Genomic DNA, 24452 nt, shown 5'->3' on the forward strand with positions numbered 1-24452 from the left:
TCTCGCAGTCTCATGTCTGATGGGTCTGATGTTAATGTAATTACAGAGGCACAAACTGAAAAGGGCAGTTTGGCCCTGGAGGCACATTGGCCTCATAACAGCCCCATTAGGTGTGTATCCAATGACATGGGAGCGTGGCAGAGGGCTAATGGATAACATGTCCTGATGCGACAACTGCCCAGTACATGCGGCCTCGTTCTCGTCACACGTCAGAGGCCTGATTTACTGACGGTTTGCAGGCAGAAAAAACGTCCAAAAACATCATTACACGCGCCAATTAATGAAGAAGCTGATCTAATAGAGGGCCGCAATGAGTCCCTTTAGCGCTTTTGGCCTGATGAATATGTAGATTCGGGTGCAAAGAAATGATTTGGTGGTCGCACCGAAAAAGCTCAAGGGAACGTGGTCAAACATCAAACCATCGAAAAGTTTGATCAGATTAAAAAAAAAAAGAAGGACGGAGTACAGCTATATCAACATACTGCACCCTCATTGGACACACAGGTGAGCACAAGATGACTGATCAAATTTCAGGTTTCATTTTCTTGCTTTGTTCAAAAATATGTAAATTATGACTAATTAATGTTGAAGTTGATCAACTGAGGAGGCGCAATGAGGGTTGCGACTGTTACATGGGCAAAATAACACACAAGTCCATGTAGATCCGGGTGTTTCTAGCAGAACTTGTCAAAGTATCGGCTGGAGAGGAAGTAAATAGCACATGGTGGATGCAGCGTGACACAGACACATAAAGTCGAGCAAGACTCGACGTCGTGCTACGGACGAGTTGTTGCTGCCGTGCTGTTTAGAAATGAATGGGAAATGCTGCATTTCCATCACACCATCCAATTTTGTGAGAATGCAGCCTTCAAAACCCCTTCTGCTCTCAACCAGCCCTACTTTGCTGCTTTGATTTGCAGGTCAACACTGTTGTGCTGATAAAAATGCTTGGTTGAAATTTGTCAAAGTTCCGTTGAAGACAAGCAGTGGGACGCTTTAGAATAATCTAAAGTGCTTTCTGAGCCTGCCCAGTTCATGTGATAACCTTCACTGAACTTATTATTCACAATAAGGAAATAACTTTTTTTCCTCCTCCCTCTGACTGGCGACTGGAGAACCCACAGCGGCCTGATAAATATTTCAGTAAACATCTATTTAAGGGAAAGTTCCAAGCAATAACTGCTGATTAACCTTTATTTTCACAAATAAGTAGACCAGCAGCTCCCCGGAATACAAATTAATTCCTAAAAGATCCCCTCGGTTCGCTGGAGACACCCAGGCTAATGCCAAGTTTTAATTCATAACTTAAGAATTAAAGCCAAACAACGCAGTTCTTTCCGGCTCAAAACTGAGGCAGTCGCTCCTCGCGGAAGCAACAAAGCTCGTTGTTCGTCGAGCATGAATATTAATCTGGCCCACAGGAGAGAGTCAGTAAGGCACAAGTCAGGCTGGGTGAGGAACTTGCCAGACAGAACTTTTCTTTGCCTTTTTTAAAGTCGGTCTGTCCTTGAATACGTTTTATTTTGCAGGTGCTGCTGTTGAGCGACTCCCACACATAGAGGGGCTGCAGAGATTTTGGCAGGATATTCATTCAGCAGGTTTCCCCGAGACAAGAAACAACTCTTAACATCTGCCCTGTGTTTAAACTGTGTGAGAAAGGGAAGAGTCTGCAGCGGGTTCCTTGTTATTTCATTATGTTCAACACAACGTTGGCTCCTCTGGGGAGGCCACACACAGTTGGCCTGGCTGTTTGGTGAGGGCGCACAGCACGTGCAATGCACCTGTTTTCTTCAGCACGGGGCGGATATGAATGGACTCTGCCAGGGCTTCGTGACATCTGATCTCAGAGTTCTGGAAACGGTGAAGGAATTAAGACTTTATCCTGAAGTAGGTGGGACAGGTGCATGACTATATGTTAAACTAGGTTAGGTCCATTTGGTCCAACGTATAGTTTCAAGCATTAATCGCAAAAGAACAAGAGTTAGATTTACATCTCATCAGCCTAATGCTGGTTTTGATCATATTTGGGGTAGAATGTTTACATGCATGCGATACATGTTCCTGCTGCAGGCTGCGAGCGTGACTCTTTTAACAAACGCACACATTTGTTTCACGGCAACGTACACAGATTGCTGTGCAATCTCCGTGGGTGCTCTGCAATCTCAGTGCCTGTGCAGACAAACCTGGGCAACAGTACAATGGCTGCCAGAGACGCTGGTTACTGCATCTTATTTGCGCACCAGTCTGTGATTCCTTTTCTTTTTTTTTTATGTGTGGAAATTTTTAAAGCTGAGAAAAATGAGACCACGGTGGCTTGTTGCAGGCTTAGCACTATTAAATGCCAACATTGCAAAGCGGAGGCTGGTGTAATGCGGCCTATTTGTCACAGACTTAAATGGTTCAGCTTTTTTTGAAGCTTTCTCCCATTTAAATGTCCAATATTCTTTCATTACTGAAAGACAAAACTCAAGTTTCTTCCCCGATCAAGGGGACAAAATGTTGCCGCCGCCACTGCTGCCTGTCACCTGAGGGCGTGCACCTGCATTCTGTTTTCTTCACTTCTTCAGGTGGAAACATTACTTTGTCAAGTTGGAACACTGCTCCTCATTTCTGAAGCCTGATGCATTGACAGATGATGCGAAACAAGACTTTCTGTCTTTAGAACATAACAAGGTTGCTTTGAAAAACAAAAACAATGTGATTTTGACGGTCTAAAAGCAGATTTATGTGTGTTTGAATTTGCATGGCGATAATTGAAGCAGAAAAACGTGACGCTGTGTCCAATGCTATTGTGCACGAGATATTGCCTCAGCATCAGCACGCCCAGCTGCAGATCATGAGGCCTGAGGGTAGATGACTTATTAGACACTTGTCGTGCACAAACTGAAAATAAGATCTTCAATATTTTCTTTTCAGCCCTGCAGGAAACTTTCATTTTCTTCTTTGATAATTTGTTAAATGGCTCGTCGACGGGCAGACATTGGCATATTGCACGTCAGCGCTGCTCAGCGGTGGATCGGCAGCCCGTGAGTCACCGCTGAGTCACGCAACACGAGCTGTTGGGCTTATTCAACTGTTCTTGGACGTGATTGAGCACCAGGATGTGTTAGATTCTGTCCTCGCTTACACACAGGCACGCTGAAGAGAGCTGCAATGAAAGGCGTGTAACATCATGAGGTCACGCTGACAAACAGCATTGGCTCATTTCTTTAAAAAAAGGAAGAAGAAAAGTTGTTGACATACTCTTAGTTAAGCTTTGAACGTCTCCAATTAAGCAGGGGGACTGTAATGATCCAGGTGCAGAGCGTGTGAGTCACTTTCCCTGTGGCTAAATATTGACTGTCCTGCAAAGCAGCAGATGGGCAGAACGCAGTGAACTCAGGCTGTGCTGGAGGGGACGAGCACGCACACGAGTGACATCTGCTCCTTCCTGAGCCTGGTGGACCTGCGTCGCCACATCAAGCTGCCTCCTTAGGACCATCCGGGGCTTTAGGAGCGTTCTGCCACTCAAGCCTCGGCTCTTGTGCTCAGTGTCCACCGATGCCTCATACGCTGCGGTGCCAAGAGTAGAGGAGCGTGTCGTTGGCCGTGTCCACGGGGTTTTTGCACTTCCCGCTGCTCAAGTCTGCATTCTGCTGCGTTCACGGTCGTGCTTCGTATGTGATGTTGTTGCTGCCACACAACCATAAAAACGCCAGTGATGTGGAGTGACGCATACAGTTAAGAGTCCCAGCGCTGATATGATCGATCAGTGTTTAATGGCGCTCGTCCAATCAAAACGCAAGGATGGAACCAACCGTTGCATCAATTTTGGCATGTTTTATGGTTAGATTTTTCATAGCACAGTAATACTTTGCAAGGTGAGTCCACGTGCCAGAAAAAAAAGAAAAGTGAAATCCACCCATCCATCCATCCACCCATCCATCCATGCATCATAATGTAGGAAGCTGGGTCAATCAATAGTACAAATCAAGATCCAAGTCCATTAAAATATGTATGTGCAAACAGAATGCATACACACGCACACGCACGCGCATGCACACACGCGGCAACATTAAAAATCAACCTTGCATGATGGTCAGAAAGAAGAAGATTAATCTTGATATAGAGAATCGTCCCCTATAACCACCAGGCTTCCACCAAGTCTAAGACACATATGGAACATACACATTGATATCTGAATAGACAACTCAACTATTTTACTTTGTGCCATTTGGCGAGTCATTGTGCTGTGGAGATGCCACTAAAGCCATTCTGAGTGTCTTCTGAATGACAAAGGAAGCTGGACTCAAGTCCAGAATCCTTCTTATAACCTCCATCAACCACCTGTCAGGGGGCTGAGGCCTATTTCCAGCTGACACGGGGTGTCGGGAAGAGGTACAAGCAGAGCTGACACCAGGAAGAAAGACAGCACTCTGTCTCCACCACAGTCCCATTCAACCACAAAAACTAATCAGAATATCTCGGGGTTGAAAATGAGCTTCTAAACTTCGCACAGAAAACTCATCCCAGCTGGAACTCTCAAGAAAAGGAAAAAACACTTTATTGAGGTTAATTAAAAACAGTGATGAGCCACAGCTTTTATCCTTAGTCTAGCCATTTCAGGCTGCATTAGTCATGAAAAAGATCCTGGTCAAAGAGTTAAGTGGTGAAAGGCTGCGATCACAGAACCACTTCTTTCACTCGTCCCCATTCACAGTAAAGACTCATTTACTTCCTGATGGCTGTGCATGGTTCTCATCACAGTGCTGCCAGTGGGCTTCTCCTCTCCTCCTCCTGCTCAGCAGCTCAACTGGCCTCTCCTCAGGGCTGCAATCATCTGCCGCACCGTCTACTTATCGCACAGGCCTGTTTTGACCGCCCCGCCCCGCGTGAAACGGCAAGCCGCCACATGATGAATATGATCATACACAACACAAGTGGTGCTACAACTTCCAAAGCCAGTGCCATTCTTCCCTTGGACTGCTCAATGTCATCATATAGTGCAATACATGCTTGGAAAGAAGGGACGGATAAAAGCAAACAAGACATAAAGCATTGTGCTGTGGGACAAAGAATGGCAGCGCTGACTTGCAAAACAACTTTCTTGAGTTTAAGCATGGCTAAACCTCCCAAAAAGTATTATATTGCAATATGAAGGCAACACATGTATTTCATATGAATGGGTCTGGAACTATTACCAGCACCAATCCATGACTGTCAGAGACAGGGTTTCTAAAATTAAAGGCTGACAAGAAGTCTCTTTGTATTCCCAGCAACATATGCACGATCAATCAATGCAACAGACTGCCCTGCAATGATTCAAACTTTGTCTTCTCTTGCTGAGACTCAGACTGAGTCTGGAGCTCGTATTGGCATCAACATCCATCCGGTTTCTCTCATCACTTCTCCTGCACTCAGGGTCACAGGGGGGTTGGAGCCAATCCCAGCTGTCTAGGAGTGAAGGCAGGTAACAACCTGGACAAGTCACCATCTCATCGCAGGGCCACACAGAAAGACAAACAACGATTTGCACCTATGCTCACAGTGTGAGAGCAAGATGTGCATTCATTTTGAAATGTGGAGGGAGGCTGTATAGGCAACTCCACACAGAAGGCTCAGAAAACAAAAATGTATTCAAAAACTTACTCATTTCAAAAAAAAAAAAAAAAAACCTTACTCAATTTGTAGAGGCAGTTAAGCATGGAAATGGCTCACTGGAGGCTCTGGTGATGGAGTTCTTGAAGGAAAGAACTCTTCCTAATGCAAGTCCATCATCGCCAAGGAAACCAATGGCATCAAGTATCTTAAAGTGCCCGACTCCATAGTTGCCATATTTGACACACAAACAGGCCACAGTGGATGTTTTGGCTACAATCAAGGTCTTAAATTCAATCATTTGTGGCAAAGTGGACTTGACAATGCACAACGTCAGCATGGTTTCATAAACCTTGCAGTACCAGGAAACAGCAAGTGTTAAAATTCTTATTTCTTGAACTTTGAGAAGGGTTGAGTGGATTAGAAGAAGTTGAATAGGCAATGAGAAATAGAAAGTATAACTTTCAGGATAAACAGACAGCCGAGGCAGTCGACAGTGATTCATTCATGTTAAGCACAGCTGAACAATTGACGACTAGCAGTGGGCTTTTCACATCTAGAGCTACTGTGTTCTGACTGTTTGATGTGTTGTGACGGCCTAAAAGGTTCATGATCAATTTTAGTTACACAACTTTCACAGTGAACCTGTCATATATTGTTGTTTTTTTTTTAATGAGATGCTTTTACAGTTGCCTGGAAACAAGAAATGAGGACAAACATGTGCTCGCTGTCTATTAATGAGATTCTGCTGAGACCTTGTTGCTTTTGAACACGAGGAGATCTGGAAAGTAGCCTTGGCTATGAAACAGCTGCAACTGCAGATAATTACCAGGCAGCTAAGGTATATTTAACTTGACACCGTATAGTAAAAATGTTTGTTGTCATGTTGTCACCTTCATGTGTCATACCTCACTGTTAGGCTTAAATTTGTTTGGTACACACAAGAAGACAAAAGACAAAATCTCAGCAGTTGTGAGCGACATTTACGATCTTCGCTTTCACGCTTTGTGCTCCGGTCCAGCAGCCTGGATGAAACAAACACGGCTTCACAGTCAGCCAGTGGTAGAAAACTAGCAGCCCTCACAGTTTAGCACCAAAAGTCTTGTTTCCATTTAATCATGCTTTTGTTTGACACACACTTGTGCAATTATTTAATTATCTGAGCTGACATAACAAATCCTTGAATAACAAATTTGAAATGATCCATGAGGGGAGGGGGGGGGGGGTCCAGGGACAGCATTGTTTTGTTAATCTTGTTTTCACAAAAGGATCCAGGCAGAATCAATAAGTGTCAAGAAGCAATGTTTTTTTTTATTATTTATATTTAAAGCCAGTTCAGCTAAGCTTGCATTGATGAAAACATGCTTCTGCCTTTAAGAAGAAACACGTTGAGACACATTCCAAAGAAATCGACGTCCTAAAAATTTACATCCTGAGTTCCTCTCGCTCAACACAATAAAGAAAGTGCCGGATTAGCTTTGTTAGACAAGGACAACATTTTTTTTTTATTTTTAATACAAGGACACTACGAGGACACTACAAGGACACGGCGTCTCAATTCCATGTTCTTCATTAAAATGCAGCACGTTCACTGCAACGCTTTGCCATCATGTACTTGCACTGCCCTGAAATTTAGAAACTTAAACTGCATCTACTGAAACACTCATTTTCATGTCACTGTGGAGAGCAGCTAAAGCCAGTATGAATAATGCAGATGGTGTGAACTCAGGGCACTAAAAAACACTGACACGCCAGGGAGATTGTGCTCATCCTGCTGATCGTCGACAGAATCCTCGTCACTATAATCAAAGTTGGAGGCAACCAGCGTACAGCCGCGCAAATTGATTTGCTTTTATTTTATTAACTTTGCCACTAAAAGACTGTAAAAGATCAATTCAGTATCTAATTTTCATTTCATCTGTGTACTTCATCAGGGTCAAAACAAGTTGTTTGTGAGAAATAAAGCCAGCTTTTTAAAACATATACATGTTGACAGATTCACCGATAAGTGAAATTGTAAAATCATTTCTCCCTTCAACAAAAATAATTAGACTGATGTTCTTTAAAGTGGCAAAAAAACATTTTTATTTTTTTTTGCCACGGCTGGAGAGTACAGCTGAGCACAGCATGTAAACCAAACCAACTGTAGGTCCACTCATTCTCTTGCCTGCCTGCCTTTTTATTGGATTTGATGTGACGCTCTACTCCAGAAGAAACACCAATTTGATTATCAACTTGTGCCTGACAATCTTAAAACTACTACTACTACTTTTTCTAAGTAAGTAGAGCAATGGGATTGCTCTGTGAAAAATATTGTCTATCTGTGTCTTTTGCATTAGTGTCAAATGGCAATGAAATATTGAGGGATACTAATCACAAAAACAATAAACCTCAAACTGGACTAGAAGAGGCAAACAGCACCAACAGCATGGGTGTGCTTGTCAGTGAACTGACATGGCCCGTGGCGTTCCATTTACTTCAAGACTGTCTCATGAGCTGCAGGCAACAGTCTATTAGCCGAGCCGCTGCCTGAGTGCATCTTGGCGGCTACTAAGGCGCGTCTGGGCACTGTATTAACAGGGACAGGGCTCCTGTCTGATGGAATATTGATAAAATGTTTTTTGTTTGCTGCACATTGCTCAGAGAGTTGATGGCTCAGTGCACTAAATCATGAAGCCCACTTGGGCGTACTGCAGAGTCAATAACCAGTTCCCTTCTTTTTTCTATTCTGGGAATGCACTCTTGTTTTCTGGGAGGTCGCCCACTGAAACCACCGCTGTGTTGAAAGATTCACAGAAGCTCCCGGAGCACTTGGCCTCTGCAGCGTCGTGATCCTTTGTTGTCTGTTGTACACTGTTCTGCCTCAGCTCTCACTTGCATTCAAAAGCAAAAAAAGACCCAAGAACAAACTGTGGTTGTGTGTGTGCTTTACATGGCGCTTGGTTCCTCACAGTATTCCTTAGTCCACTTTGAACGTCAGCGCGCGATAAGTGATATTGCGCCTCTTTTGGCTCTTTGCTTGCCGGTGCATCCCGACTCCACTGGGACGTGCATGTGGCACAAGTTGCTGCCTTTGCTAAATGAAGCGATCCAGGCCTCTGTGGCAGAGCCTTGAAAGACAGAATGATGTTCCTGAATGCGTGGGTTCGACAGCAGCTTCTTTGCAAGCTCGCGGTTCTCTAGGCTGAACCGTTGTCCTCGGCGTGGTGACGGGTTAGCTAAGCTAACACTGCAGCTCTGGCGAGGCCGTGCAGCAGCAGCTGCAGCCCTGCCACTGGAGGGAGGGGGGGGCAAGTGGAGCTGTATCGTTACAAAACCTCTCTCATCGGCATCAATTATACAGTGAATTTTGAAACCTCAACGCCGGTGAATTGGATGTCACCTGCTTGAATTGCTGCACTCTAACACGTGGACACATATCTTATTTAGCCGTGTTATTACTTTATTACTTTATGGCGATATGGCAGTTCCCCACCATGGAAAGAAAAACATCCCTTGGAGTTTATTATTAATGCCGGCATATGACGGCTTATTTCTTTTTCCCGATTTCCAGGGACTGTGCGTAATACATTCCCGCGTACGTGAATGATAACAATAACCTCGTCTATTTTTAGATCCGAACTTAATGTTTGCATCTGCAGCCAGTAAAAAAAATTAAGGGTTTAAACAAAACAGCAATTGTGCAAACGTTGCAGTGTGCGTTTGAGGACAGCAGTTGGTGCAAGGATCACTGGAGCAGAATGAGACGCTGCGCGCCTGCACACACAATGCAAGCGACTCACTAGCGAGCAGTAAGTACAAAAACAGGGGAAGACAAGAATAACAAAGAAGTGTGCGTCTTATCACAGCAGTGTTGGAACAAATCGACTTTCCCCAGAATAAAGCCTGGAAGACGTTAATTTCACCGCACACTCACTGTGTGTGTTTACCGGCTGGCCTGGTCTCATGTTCACCTTTGTGTATGTACATTTCTGCTCTGCCTTCACTTCACAATCGGAAGCAACAACAAACGTGAACATTATGTTCGTAATGACTTCCAGTTGGAAAGAAAGGCAGTTGCAAAATTTTAATCCACAATAATCCACAACTGTAATCAACTGTTGAGTAAGTGGCAGCTGTCCAACAGGGGGCGATAGGGCGCTGCCCGACCGTGTTTTTGGATGTTCATTTATTTTCCTAAATTAACAATAATTACTTGTGTTTGGTAAATTGTGTGTGTGTAAATTTGCGATGACATATATTCAAAAAATATGAATCACATTCTTTGGAGAAAAAGCTCCCTGCTCGTGAAGGCTTTGCCACTGAGGCGTCTTGAGAAATTGTCCTAATCACAAAATCCAGAGGGAAAATACAAACAGATGTCTAGCAGCAACAGGGTTCTGGGGAAAACAAAACCAAGATGTACAAGTACAGCAAAGGGTGTTGTTGTTGTTGTTGTTGTTGTTGTGTGTTGCCTGTTTATCGGTTGTTTGTTTTTTCTCTCCATTTTTACTATTGTTAATGTTATTTTTGTTTTCGTGAAAGTCTATGTCACCCTCTTGCTTTCAATATTATGCACCTGCAACATCGCTTGATTTGCATTAAATACATTTTGTCTGTGTTTGCTCAGCGGATGTCAATGCTCGCTGCTGCTGAAGTTATTAGAGTTAGTTATTAGAATTATGAGTTCTGACTAATCCCAAAAAGAAAAAAGAAATCAAACAGAAGCGAGGGTCTTGGGGGGTGGGGGGGTGTCTCCTCAGACTTGAAGGAACAGCTGCAGCCCTGCAAAGCTGCCATCAAGCCTATTTGACTGAATACGCAAAGCAATTAGGCCACGTTAGCTGAGTTTCCACTTGAGCCTCTCAATGCAGAGAGAGGCAGCATTACCCAATCAGCTCAATTTGCAACCCGCTGATCCCAAATGTTTGTGGATTGGGGGTCACCAGCATGGCACTGTCACATGAAAGAACGGCCGAGTCCTAGTGTTGCAAAGTGTGTGTCGGACGAGGCGACAAACTAAACAAATCAAGCCGAAGTAAACAGAGGCCCGTGATCGATGCGGCGTCTTTCTCTTTTCTCTGCGCGCTGCAATTGTCGGACTGGATGTTGCCACGGCACCTCGAGGGGCAGAGCCGCCGAGGGCAGTGATGTGTTTATTTATAGTGTACAATGAGCCTAATTGGTAAATTGGTCTAATGATTGATTCGCTATTGAGCGCGGTGTCGTCTCTCTCGGCTCTGCGCTTGAGGGATGTCTTGAAATAGCAGGGAAGACGGCAGAGAGAAAGAGGAGTCCGACACTCTCCCTGGAGTGTGTGATCCCTGCTGAGAGCTCAGCCCACTATAAGCAATTAGACACATCAAGGTTATGGCCCAGTCTGGCTGTCACCGGGCCAAATTAAAGCCTCTTATGAAGACTGGTTTTTCTTTCAACACCCACTTAATAGGATCTAAGTATTCATTTTTTTCATTAGCTCCGTTTTTTTTTTTAATCCATTACCTCATCTGATAGCTGATCTAAAGCTGTTTAAAGTGGCTGTGTGTAATGTCCAGACCTGGCAGTGTCACTCAGCTCTAAAACGTACATTTATAAAGTATAACAGCGCCCTGCCACCCCCCCGAGTGCAAATGAGTCAGAGCTGTCAAAGCATAGCACAACAGCACCGTGCTCAGACCTCATGTCAGGGCAATTAAGCCGGTACCTCCATTCATTAACCGCTCCTCCGCAGCAAGTGTCAGGTTAAATGTCCAAATTTAATAACTGCTTTTTGTCCGCTGGTCACAGCAATGTGAATTTTTTTTTTTTTTTTTGATCCATTCCTCCACCCTCCACATTAGTGTTGTTTCAACAAATGGCCTCTCCATGGCAGGGAGGAAGGCTGTAATGAGATTTGATAGGCGCGAATAAATCACAACTTTATGCATAACAGTATTGCACCTCACGCCAAGGACTCAGCTCAGGGGCCTATCTGCTTCCTGGCTCCAGGTTTGAAATTCAATTACCCGCTGCCCTGGGTAGCAGCTTGCTAGAAGCAAATCATGGATCTGAGGTAAGGTTTAATGGATTTGAAATATAATTTAGCTCAGACTTGGCTCCTTAGAGACAGGTCACCATTACCTGTAACCACATTAGAGGTAATCAAAGATTTTCCTGAATTTGTTACCGTGGCTTCCAGTGAGCACCTTGAGCGCTCCATTTTGATTTTATTTTTTTAATCAGTTTTTCACATGCATGAAAGGGGGCATGTCTGCGCGGAATGCATTGCCGTATATCTTGGATTCTATGAGAAAAACAGTTTTCTCTTCAGTGAGAAGCCGATCACTCTGAGTGGTTTGGACCTTTATATCCTCATTTTTAGTCATACTGTGCTGTCTTTAACACAAACCCGATGGGTCACAGGACACTTGTAGTATATGTTTTTTGCAGATTAAAGCTTACCGCTTGGCCTTTTCTTTTCAGCAGTCAGCACTTCCCCTCTCCCCAGACACCTGTTATTAATTCTCTGCTGTTTAATCAGAGAGCAGGGAGGTATAGCAGCAGCCGCAAGAAGCGGCTGCTCGGATGACAAATGAACGGCCAGGCGAGAAAAATTGTCTGAAATTCATCCTCTCCTGGAATTTGTGATTACACCCGTGCATTGTTCCTCCTGTGGAATAATATATGGCACGGCCCAGACTTGTGGTGGTGCAGCACGGATTTCCAATAAATAGTTGATGTTGCAAAAAGTCGGCCCATTACGGCTTTAGTGGTTTGGAAATGGCTCACGGCAGGTAAAGCCAGCAAAGTCTGGTGGGAAACAGTGGAAGAACAGCGTCAAAAGATAAGCCGTGACTGCCATGTATCCATGGGAACGACGTGATGGTAAAAACAAGGAATTGGTCTCAGGAACAGGGACCCCCTTACCCCCATTTTTTGTTTACTTCCAGCTTTCCTTTGCATGTAAATAGAATGAATTCTAATAAGTTTATAAATCCTTTCCCCCCTTCTGCTGCATCATTTTCCCCCCCTTTAGCGCAGCCATGTGGAAATGTCACTGTCACCGTCTGTTCCATGCAAATACGATCCCTCCACTGATCCATTGTGGAGCGCATGAGGATAAGCAGCACCTCGTGGTACGCCTCCACTCCAAGGCAACATTTCCAGAATGGTTAAAGTGACGGTTCACCCTGACGGCAGTGGAACATCCTGGCTTATCTCACCCTGTGGTGATGCTTTTCACCTGGATTGTTTTTGCTGCGAGTCGCTGCTTCTTAATGATACTGACCGCTGAGATTGGTCTGCCCTTCGCTCTAATAACACCAAGTCTTTCTCCAGAAATCCTGACCTGGTTACTCAAGGTAATCCACAGAGCTTGTTTTGAGCTGCTTGACGTGGGAACTATTTTCTTTCCATGGAACTAAACCGCATCAGCGTGCAGCTAAAGCCATTGTCAGGGCTTTCAAGCAATTTCTAGAAATGTAAAAATAGAACAGAATAGACACAGCACTAAAATACAACATACAGCATTGTGCAAGCAAAGACATGTTTTAAAAAAGAAATAAACATTCAGCAAAATAAAAGTATTTTGGATAAAAGTATTTTGTACATAACCATTATGTAAGTATTTTGCCCTGTTTTGAACAGCAGTGAGATATCATGTGCTTGTGCAGAAGAAGGAAATGCAGGCAGTATATATGATGCTGAGTCAAGATATTATAGTTGCTTCATGTTCCCCATTGTTAAATGTGTGTTTTATTTCCTTCCTTTTTAAATGAAAAGCCTAATTACTCGTGAAAACTGCTTGATGCAAACCGAGCTAAAATTGTCTCCGTCTCCCTGTTTTGATAAAATAGGAACCTATACATGCATTTCTCAAGAAACAAGATAGACAGAGATTGAAAATATAAATGAAAAACCAGACGGACGGACGGATGGACGGACGGACGGACGGACAGACAAACAGATAAATGTGTTTGACTTCAGGGTGAAATTGTCTGGTCATTGCATTCTGGTGTTTGTGCATTTGTAATGTTTTGGTTTATTTTCAACTTCTGCTTCGTTCTTTGAAAGTAAAAGTATTCCTCATATTTTGCAAGCGCGGGATATTATGTGAAGAAGACATCATTTGGAAATCATTTACGCTGCTCCCACCAGGGATATTGTTCATGAATAAGTCATATTCAGTATTAGTGTTAGTTTTAGGTCTGGCACAAAAGACACACATAAAGTACATTACAAAATGTGCCCAGGCTGACACAAGTAAGCTTACGGCATCTTTAGGTGTTGAGGGAAAAAAGTTTTTCTCTCAGTGCCAAAGTATTTACTCAGGCTTGCATCATCACCATCATCAAACAAAAAAGAGAGAGCAGTATCCCAGTAAATCCTTGAACGGGTGCTCTTTTAAGTGTTTTAAGAAAAGGAAGTGGTGTTTTTCTCTCGTGGACTGGCATTGGATACCGGGCGGGGCGGAGGTGACCTCACTGGGTCAGACTATTGTCGCATGCAGACTGCAGCCTTAGAACTGCTCCCTGCTGCCTGCTAAAGCTTCAGACAGGCTTTGTGAAATGATGTGAGCCATATCTGTGGTTTTCAAAAAAAGTTGCATTTTTCCATCCTGCTGTCTATGTGAAATAGCTCTTTAAACTTTTCATTACGCCAGTACAAAACTGCCACATTTAAACTGGCTGATCTGTTGTGGAGAGCCAGTGTTGCACTGCCTCAATCAACCAACATATGACAAAACAAGTCTGCTCAATGGCATTTTTTAACAAATTGGAGGTTTCCATACATTTATTGAGTGAACAATTCAAAGTGGTTTAAAATGAAGGGTTGAAACAATGGGCTCATGAAGATACAAAACAAAAACAGCTGTACCAGCTGGGAAATTGTCTCTATTCTTCTCTCTGTGAGCTCATTTCAAAATTATAACCAAGGATAGACATTTTGTAAATTACAAATGTGTGTACAAATGTGTTTTTAAAGTTGAACAAACTGTTGCCACCATGTTGGTGGCAACAGTTTGTTCAGTTTGTTCAGTGTGTGTGTGTGTGTGTGTGTGTGTGTTTGTGAGAGAGACGGGACTCTTATTAGTCAAAGTAGACCGGGGATCGGGGAGCATTGGTGCGGTTCAGTTTAGTCTGACTTGGTGACAGGTGTTTGTGAAAAGGTTTTGTTTTTTGTTTTTTTTTGCTGTTTGCTCTGATATGTAGTTAAGTACGATTTCTGAAACATTAAACAGTTTGCATTTATTGACGTACAAGAAGCCGAGGTCGAGGTGACAACTATTGTGTGACAAGTCAACGCCTGCAGTCATGGAACCAAGCGCAGCATTTTCTGGATTGCAGAGTCGTCGACAAGGAACTGGGAACCGATGGGGACAAGAAAATATAAAGTCCTAATTCACATTCGGCCTAATGTGGAACTGCACTCACTGATAATAGGATTTGATAATGCAAAAAGCAAACTGTGCTGGGTTGACTTCCAGTGGTTCCCGTTGTCCTTGTCCTTGTGATAGTCACTGCACTGATGGATTGAAGACAGACGCTGTCTGGGATTTATGCACATAATGCGATATATTATTGAGCATAAAACCTTAAGAGGATTTGGAGAGTCTTAAAAAGTAAGGGATAGGGAGAAAATCCGGCAAACAAATGAGGTGTCATGTTCCTTGCGGTTGCGAGCTGTGGATGTTCATGGATTCACATTTCAAAAATTCAAAAGTGAGAGGTAGCTGCCTGCCTGCTGCCGCTCTTCCAGTACGCTGGGCTCGAATTGGATTTGTCTCCTTTGAAGTGACACTGACAAAGAGCAGACAACCAGGTGTGTCACTGCAAAGAAACACCCAGACATGCTGCAAACCTTAAAGGTCTCAGCCTGCCGCTGTGGGACTAAAATGACACCTTAATTGTAAAACGCCTTCAGAATTATCAGAGCAACTGAAGCTGGTGAGTTAAAATCTCCAATTAATGTAATCTTCCCCACTTTAGTTTTTATTTTTTTATTTTATTTGAATAAGCTTAAGTGGTAAGGCACTTTCAAGTGCCTGGCTGAAACGTGATGACATTCCATTACAGAAAGTGGCTTCCGCTTTCCCGGCACAATTGGACCTGAGGTTTGCAAACCTCATTTGCGAAGCCACATCCGAAGAAGACAAACATTTGATAAAGGGACGACCGTGTTGCCTAGGAAGAAGAAGCGTGGGATTTTTCAATGACTTGGAAAGCCCACCAGCTCCAGCAGAGCCATCCATACTGAGCAGAAGCTGCCCACGGTTAAGGTGCTAATCAGGCTCCTTTGTGCTGTCTCTTGCCAGGTTCGTGGGTAATCAAGGAGGGCCAGTGGGCTGGAGAATACGGCTTGTGCGGCTGTCTTTCCTCTGGCTATTTGATCGCTGTAGGAGGAAAGCGCCGAGGCAGCGCTTGAGATATAACACCGCTGAGATGTAAACACGCAATTATAAGGATGGAGGAACGTCGGTATTTCAGAGATCCACGAGTGGGATGAACCGAAGAACCACATGAATAACGTAAAACACACCAGCGTCAGTGCTGTTGTTGCTTTTTCAAGTTTTCCATGCTATTGTAGAGTTCTAAGCAACACTATCAGAGATCACATAGTTCTGATTTATCCTGTGAGTGAAATGCGCATGGCACTTGGCAAACGTCAACGCGGCGCAGAGCAAGAGGGACGAGAGCCCGAGTCTGTGTGAGCGGCAAAGAGAACTGAGGCCGAATGCCATCGTGAGTGACAAATTTCAAGCGTGTGGCCTCTCATCTATTGAGCTGCCAATGAAATATGGCTTTAGAGGACTACTTCTACAATGGCTTCCAAGGAGGGCAACATCAAGAAACCACAAATGCACTTTGAAAAGCCCTGCAGAACTGAAGCAATTTATCCCGTGTACGTATTGGTTTATAGGGTCACTCTCTGGCCTTGAATGTGGCTTCATGTTGATGGGATTATTAAGGCCCCGTTGCAGTAAAGCAGATGGATGGACATGTCAAGCCCTTAAAGACAAAGCAGTAAATTTCAGGTAAAAAAAAAAATATGGACGAAGCAAATGTTGGTTGCATTATAGCTTTAAAGTTTTTAATACATAAAACCCTAATGGCTTAAAAACTTAAAAAAAAAACAAAAAAAAAACGTATTCTAAATATCTGCGAGAAAATAAAGATAAACCACTAAGGAACATTAAAGAACTGTGTTATCTTGCTATTTCAGTTATGTTATCCCATCTGCGCACATGGAAGGAGTAATGATTGTGATTCCCAGTAGGGGCACCACTGGCTTCCAGTGCCTAGTGAACCGTAACATCTTAAAACCAACTAGACAGATGTCTGAAGATGTACATGACCTCATGTTTGCACTGAAGACGAGTGAGCTCTTCTTCCTGCTGTCCTCAATCACAAATGCTATTCTGAATGCAGTTTTCATGCTTCTAAATCAATTCAAAAGATGTTCTTAAAAATAAACACATAAAATACACAAGTCTGTCATCACCAGAATGCCACAGCAAGATACACACGCACACACACACTAGCAGGAGTAAATCAACCCGCCAGTGCTTTGCTCATTATGCGGTGGGCAGTCAAAAAGCAAGAACAGCATCCAGGTGAGACTCTGAGGAGTTGGGAGTGCAGCCCTGACGGATCTCCTCTGACTACGAGCTTGCCTGTAAGAGCTTCCTTCAGTGGTGACAACCCCACGGTTTGGGAGCTCTGCTGATGTGTGAGGGGCTGCTCTGACTTGGGAGTGCGAGCTGCGCGGCGAGAAGACGAGCGCTGTCGCCCGCCTGTCTGAGCAGGGCAGCGGCAGCGAAGAACCGCAACGCCTCTCGTGCAACAGAGTCAACTCGACAATGGCAGCTGACGTGTCGTGTCGCTGCCCCGCCAAACATCAAAGGCGCTGCAGCAAATGCAGTAAATAAGCTGGAGGTGGGCCGTCGCTGTCGCGCAGGGATTCCCAGTTGTCGGAATCTAAAGTTAATCGCACAGAAACAAAACTGTGGGGGTGGGGTGGGTGGATCCTTCAGCTGGATTTTACTCTCACAATAAATGGTGGAGCACCAACTTAGGACATGTTTTTTTCATTACAATTCCTAATCATCTCTTCTGCTGTTTCTCCTCTCCTGACATGCCAACTCTGCTGCACATTTTCCTTTAGCTTTCATGGTCTTGACAAACTCATACTGCTTGTTGAGATTTTTGCTGAAAAAGCACTTGCTGTGTTCTATTAATGATTCCATCCATCAATCAACATATCCATCATTCATTCCTTCTATCATTGCTTTTGATGCCTCCAGGTTCTCGGGGGGGTTGTGGCTAATTGGAGTTTTCCCCCTCAACTGGTTTGAAAATCTAAGGCTTTTTAAAACAGTGTTGCATCCATGGTGCATGTAAAGCAATTTGAGGGAAATTGTACTTTGAGTTAATAAATTGTACCTTAAGTTCTTCAAATCATATTTGATTTGATTCCAAAAGAAAGCTGAGGTTTGATGATGCTAGGGAGGCAGGTGCGACATGTAGATGCTGAGAGAAACATTAAGGCATGTTGATTTTAGAATCGTACTTGAATTTCCTAAGGTAAAAATGTGTGCACGTCATAAATCAGTCAAGTCGATTTCTTGTTAAAATAAAGGGACAAGGGCACGACTTCATGATTTCACACCGAGGTAGTCAGTAATTCAAAGCTTTGACTTGAAAATGAAGAAAGTGTCCATCATATTTTAGGTATAAGAGCCACCAAGGAGCGGAACAATGTTTTTACAGCTGGATTCAGGGACCTTGAAGCTGTGAGACACACTGTCTCACCAGGACACCTGGACACATTCACTAGTGAACAAACTGCTGTACCTGACCCACTGTTTGAAGGAGAAGCAATTGTTGGATTCCTAACTCAACATTCGGCCACCTGTCAAAGTCTGAAACCAGACTGAACAATCCGCCTCCGCCTCAGCCGAGTTTCTCAAGAGCAACATCTCTTTTTTCTCTGTTGTTCTTCAAATGTTGCTTTCATGTAGCGGTTTTAAAAGCAGATTCATTACAGGTCTGCTGAAACTGCCTCAAAATAGAACACAATTCACAAAAAAATGTCCTCCTCGAGCGAGCAGCAGAAGTTCTCTGGGGGGAAAACAATAGCTTTGATATCTACAAAAAAAAAAGAAAAAAAAAGAAACGCAGGCATGTGGGCTCGGCTTGAATGTTCTCTGCCACGCTGCGCTGTGCATAGGGATGTACTTTGCATATCTATTATCCTCTTCCCTGCGCACAAGCAACCTTGCAGAACTTGAAATTTGCTTCATGTTTCTTTTCAAACCAAGTTTTAGCTCTTTTCTGTTTTGATGTCTGCAAACAACGACAGCTGAGTGATAGGACGTCGGTTGGGGGAGACGTCGAGGGTTTCCGACATGGAATACAACAGCTAATACACCCGCTCGAAGGAAAATAACACAGTTTTTCCTTACCTGTCAGGGATCAGCATGGGTGGAGCAGAGACAGGGTGAGCATGGAAAAGGAAGAAAAAGGACAATGGTCACGTTTGGTTCAACACATATTTCCCCACGTTAAATAATTCTGTCTAATAGGTGAAGGCAAATCAATGAGACACAAAGAGGTTTAAAGTGCAAGGCAGGAATAAAGTCTGAGCGATATACTTTCATGATTGTTGTCCGGACCCATGATGAGGATTATTATTCCTCTCACAGCTCTACCGCAGAGCGTGGCCACACCTTCACAGGTCCATTCATTCATACGCATTGTCTGACACATCCATGCAATGACTTTGACCTGGTTATTTGTCTTTTTGGTTGGTATAACTGATCTGCTTGTTGCAATAGAAAATTCTACACAGTTGATATTTATAAAACAAATTTTTTATCTTGTACAACACATGAACAGAGAAGAGGGGGCAGGAACTGGACAATGACGGTTAATACAAAGCTTAAATTGTATTGAAATATTTTAATTTAACACATTTTTACACAACAATCAATAAAGTGCAGGATGGATGGCTTTTTTTTTTTTTTTTTTTTTACAAAGGAATCAAATACATAAAGCTTAACAGAACAAGCAATTCTGATTCTGTTTTGAACGCAAACTCCATGGAAACGAACGTGAGTTTGCGTCGGAAATAAATCTGCGTTCAAGACAACTCAGAGAATTACGGGACAAACTCCGTCCCGTATCGATTCAAAACGGGACAATTCTGTATTAAACGGGACGGTTGGCAACTTTAGCCCTAGCACGGAGGGAGGCTCACTCACCCAACGACTCGGGCGCCGGGATATGAGATACGTAACTTCAGAAACGAAGGCAGTGCGGAGGAGGAGAAAACGACCGGTCGAAGTTGTCGCTCCGTCATAGAGCCGACAGCGAGAGTTGTTCGCGCTAATTTAGCTAGCTTAACAACAGCGCGCAGCAAAATTGTGTACGGAAGCCGGTGGGGGCGCGCAGAGAGACGGAGGGAACGTCAATAAGATCGATATCAAAGGTTTTGACTCTATTCAGAATGATGGAGAATACTAATCGGGGTTCTTACGCGAATCAGTTCTTCCTCCTACCCCTGAACAACAGGCAAGTACAGCTGTGAATATATTTTGCTGTAGTTGAAAGATGTAAAGTAGAGTCGTGTAGTTTGCTGCTGCTAGTGACTTTTTAATATTGACCCCTTGTAAATTCACGACCACCTTCCGTCAGTTTGCCCCAAGGCAGCTGTGGCTACACGTGCAGCTTACCACCACCAGTGTGAATGTGGTGTGAATAAATAATGGGTTCAATGTAAAGTGCTTTGAGTTCGTAGAAAAGTAAAATAATAAAATAATTCCAATCCATGATTAGTATTATTACTCTACCTGCTATCCTCTCGTCACTAAAGCGTCATTAATGTGATTGCGCTATTCAATTTGCCTGTTCAGTTCCAAACTTGCAAAGTCACAGACACTATCCACTGTAAATGCATATTAAATGTACATTTATCATTAGCATTGTAAATAGACTGCAGACCTCCTCATTATGCTGGGGGGCATACTATGCTCTGCAAGCATGTGCATGACCCTGCCTCTGCATTCAGATGCATGAACATGCCAATGAAGATGACAAAATCCAGAGGAACCACACACACACACACACACACACACACACACTATACTACAATGCATGCATGAAGCATAGTGAGTGACAGGCAACAGGCCTGCATTCAGTGCTGGGACCGAGCCAACCCACCACACAGGAGAATCTCTGGGGCCAATTCAAGAAAACCTCTAGATTCCTCAGATTATTTTCCTTCCCCTGTGACAACCCTGTAGCCATCTAACGTCGTAAGAATGTGTGTGAGTGCTGCCCTGTGCTCTGCTCTGCTCTTACAGTAGCCAGTCCGTCAGCGCCGCCTGCCCACAGCCATCCGCCTCGGGGCCTCAGAGCGAGAAGCTCTCGGCCCCCGTTGTGACTGCAGGACTTGGCTGCAGGGCCTCGCCCAAGGCAACACAACACAGTGATCAATGTGGTATTAGCGTACAGTATGTGGGCACATATAAGGAGAGGTGGGAGGTGGAGGGTTGGGGCGTTTGCGTACGTATTTCCAGTTGCTCATTTTTGTCCGTTCAAGGACTGCTGCAAACACAATAGACTGCAGACTGCCAGTGCAGTGACGGAGAGATGAAACTAGGCCAGTGTTTGAGCGTGCAGCTCTCGTGTTGTTATCCTATTTAGTCTCATCAACCATGTTGCTGTTTCATAATAAACTGCTGGTGAAACAATCAATTATACAGGCGGCCCTAAATAAAACATTTGTCAAACAATTTGAATAATCGTTTTCTTTTCTTTTTTCTTTTTAACTTGAAAAATGAATGAAGCATTCACCTTGGCAACACATTTACAGATGATCTGATCCGGTTTGGTGAACCCTGGCAGCTGCGCGATAAAGCCCTTTAGGCACACACATCTTTTCCCGCAGCATTATGCAGACGACAGTGTCTGATTCTATAATTAACCCCCTCTGTTAGTGTCGTTGAAATACAACGTCGCTGGCAAGGGAATAAAGTGAGGGCACTCCACAACGACAAACAAATGTGATGGGTGAACACTGCAATATATTAAGGATGTTTTCAGGCAAGAACAATGTCTAATGCTATTAAAGCAACACCACTGAGACAGTACCTAGGGTGTTGTTGCTCATTAGTTGCTCCTGTTAGAACTTACTATTTATAACATTTTGTTTCCAGTGTTACTTTCGCTTCAAACTTTGAGAAAGAGTGTGGAAACCTTGGTTGACACCTTTTTGCAAACGTGGCCAACGTGTAGAGATAGAGAATAACAAAAACAAACAAACAAAAAAAAACTACAAACATTTTCATGCTTGAATTGAATTAACTCCTACAAGGAATAATCCGATTATTTTCCCCAGACCTTTTGGCACAATTAGCTATTTAGCAATGTAGTGGAAAAGAACATGAAGTAAAAACAGAGTGCTTTTTTTTTTCTACAAAAAAACAAAACCACAAAATCAGATGACCTTCATAGACAATGCTGCTGTGTTGTAAATCAAAGCAATGATGTTGATGAAATGGGGAAAAACATTATTCAGCTTCCCATTCTCAAACAATGAAACTAGTACAGTCTAAGCTATCTTTGATTTCTGGATCATTATTTGCAAGAATAATTATTTGATGGACAAAAAAAAAAATAGAGGCATTCTGTCTGTTTCAGCCTCTTGATGCTTAAACAGTCTATATGTTTGCAGATCTTTTAGCCCACACATTTGTAAAAAGTGGACCAAACAAAAGAAGTTAGGACTTTTCTCATTTGCTGGCCAGAAAGATGTATATTTTTTAGCTAGAAAACTCGGCTAAAGAAAACTTTGATTAATATGGGAGAGTAGATTTTCCAGACATCTGCAGTGAGTGCACTGCAGGAGCACAGATCAGAGGTAGCCCTAACACAATTCACAATTTTTTTTAAATTCTCCTGTACCTGCTGTGCGTGTGGGACTTACAGCTCAGTGTCGAACAAGCTGCCCGTCACTGAGCAGTAAAGGACACTGAAATCCAAACCTGTGTGGCAGGAAAGGAATACTGCAGTGATGTCACTGCGACGCTGGGGAAATGCAGGCGTCCTATCAAATATTACATGGCAGACTCCCAGTTTAAGAGCAGTGTGGAAAATTAGCATGATGTCCTCAGGTAACATGCTATGGTTTAATACAAGGATCTTGTTCTCTGATTATTTCAGCATCGAAATATAAATGGTTAGGGATTTACAGTAAAATTCATTATGACTACATCATGTTAACTAACAAGCTGCGTTCTTGGATCTGACCAGATTTCATCAGACGTACAGGAACAAAAAAAAAAATTATAATAATTAAAAATCAGTGCACAACATAGCCATCTTTCCACTGTGAATGCTGTTGATTTAATTCTAGAGATACCAACCATGACTATCCAACTTCACAATCTCATGCGCAGCCACGTTTCGGGTGAGGGTCAGTGGAATGTTACAGCTGAGCACCTCCCTGTTTGGGTGCACCTGGTGTTCTGTGCACAGGCAAGGTTACTTCCACGCCTTGATTTTCACCACAGCTTGACTTTAGGGTCAACAATTCCTCGGTGAGGACCACACTTTGAGAAGTACAGGATTTGGCACACCGTCAATTTTTTTGCTGGCCATACTGGGATTTTAGTAACGTTGTTTCCAGCGTGGCACATTTGGCAGCAGATCACAACTTTCCCGTCGGCTTCTATTTTCAGCACAATGCTGTCACCGGGCCCACCGACTCAACTGGGAAGGGCAGAGGAGCAGCTCATTACGGGAACGTTTGCAGAGATCACTCATCAAAAATAATTAGGTGCTATATTACCGAGTGTCATATCTTGTGAGGGACTGAAGCCCATCCAGCCGGGATCAATTGGGCTCACTTTGTACGGTGGAAAAAGTGATAAACATAATTATGTTTTTTGCTGCTTTTTAGATTGAAGCCACACGGTGTGACTGAACGGGCTGTGTTGCACGCACTCAAGCAGAATGCCTTGCCAATTACCACAAATCATAGTCAGCTGGTTTTCTCCCTCCTTTAATAGGACTCAAAACTTTCCCCTCCGCAGCTGCTTAGTGTCGCTGAGCGTTGCCCATCCAACACTTCCATCTAATGTCATGCTCATTAAAATATAAATTGGTTTATGATTACAGGCCCAAACCATGCGAGTAGTCCAGCTGATAGTGATTTGACCAGAGGCGGGGAAGATTAAAGGACAACACAGTTATACTGTGTACACCTTGCTGTCAGAGCTGCAGCTGCTAAAAAATGTCTTGTAGCAGCTCCTCATTTTCTTGTACATGTTTCTGTGTGCATGTTAAATGATCCACTGCAGAACATTTAAAGGGATCTATTGGCAGGCAAGGGTACAAAAAAACAAAGAAAACATGCATACATTCAGTCATGCAAAACAACTAAAAATAAAAACACTTTTGTGGTGAGCGGTAAAAGGAAATTATTATTATTATTATACTTATTATTATTATTTACTGAGTAATTTAACAAAAAATGAGATAACAAAAAAGATCCCTGATGGGTTTGTACAGGAAATTGATAAATAATTAAAAGGCAAACAGGAGTTGACTCAGAAAGGCATGAGACATGGTTCAGAATTTAGAAAAGAAATACATTTTAATTATAAAAAAAAAAATATGAATTATAAGTCTGACTCATTTATATGAAAAAAAAAAAAGCAAAACACACAAAACAGGAAACCCCAAAAGGTTAGAGCTGAGTTCCAAGTGGGCCACCTGTTGAAAAATCAATCAAAACATTGATTTATGTTGCCTTTCACAACGAGCAAAAGGAAACCAGAGTGCTTTGCAATGAAAGACTCAAATGTCACAAATAAAACCCATAAAGATGCCATAACAAATGCCATTTTCACC

At 43.2% G+C, this 24452-nt stretch overlaps 1 protein-coding gene across 3 annotated transcripts in view; it reads right to left on the reverse strand.

Annotated features, from left to right (window-relative positions):
• Positions 1–24452, reverse strand: part of LOC142902283 (carbohydrate sulfotransferase 8-like) — a 146316-nt gene that overhangs the window by 53337 nt on the left and 68527 nt on the right. The window contains exon 1 of one of the 3 annotated variants that reach the window (XM_076047223.1): positions 19799–19905. The exons of the other annotated variants lie outside the window; for them this stretch is intronic. The gene's annotated coding sequence lies outside the window, so the exon portion shown is untranslated. Of the gene's footprint in view, positions 1–19798; positions 19906–24452 lie in introns of those variants that run through there. 3 annotated transcript variants of the gene reach the window in all.

This window comes from Nelusetta ayraudi, unplaced genomic scaffold, assembly GCF_046127955.1.
Source record: "Nelusetta ayraudi isolate G7.1 ecotype Tasmania unplaced genomic scaffold, CSIRO-AGI_Nayr_v1 ptg000005l, whole genome shotgun sequence".
NCBI lineage: Eukaryota > Metazoa > Chordata > Actinopteri > Tetraodontiformes > Monacanthidae > Nelusetta > Nelusetta ayraudi.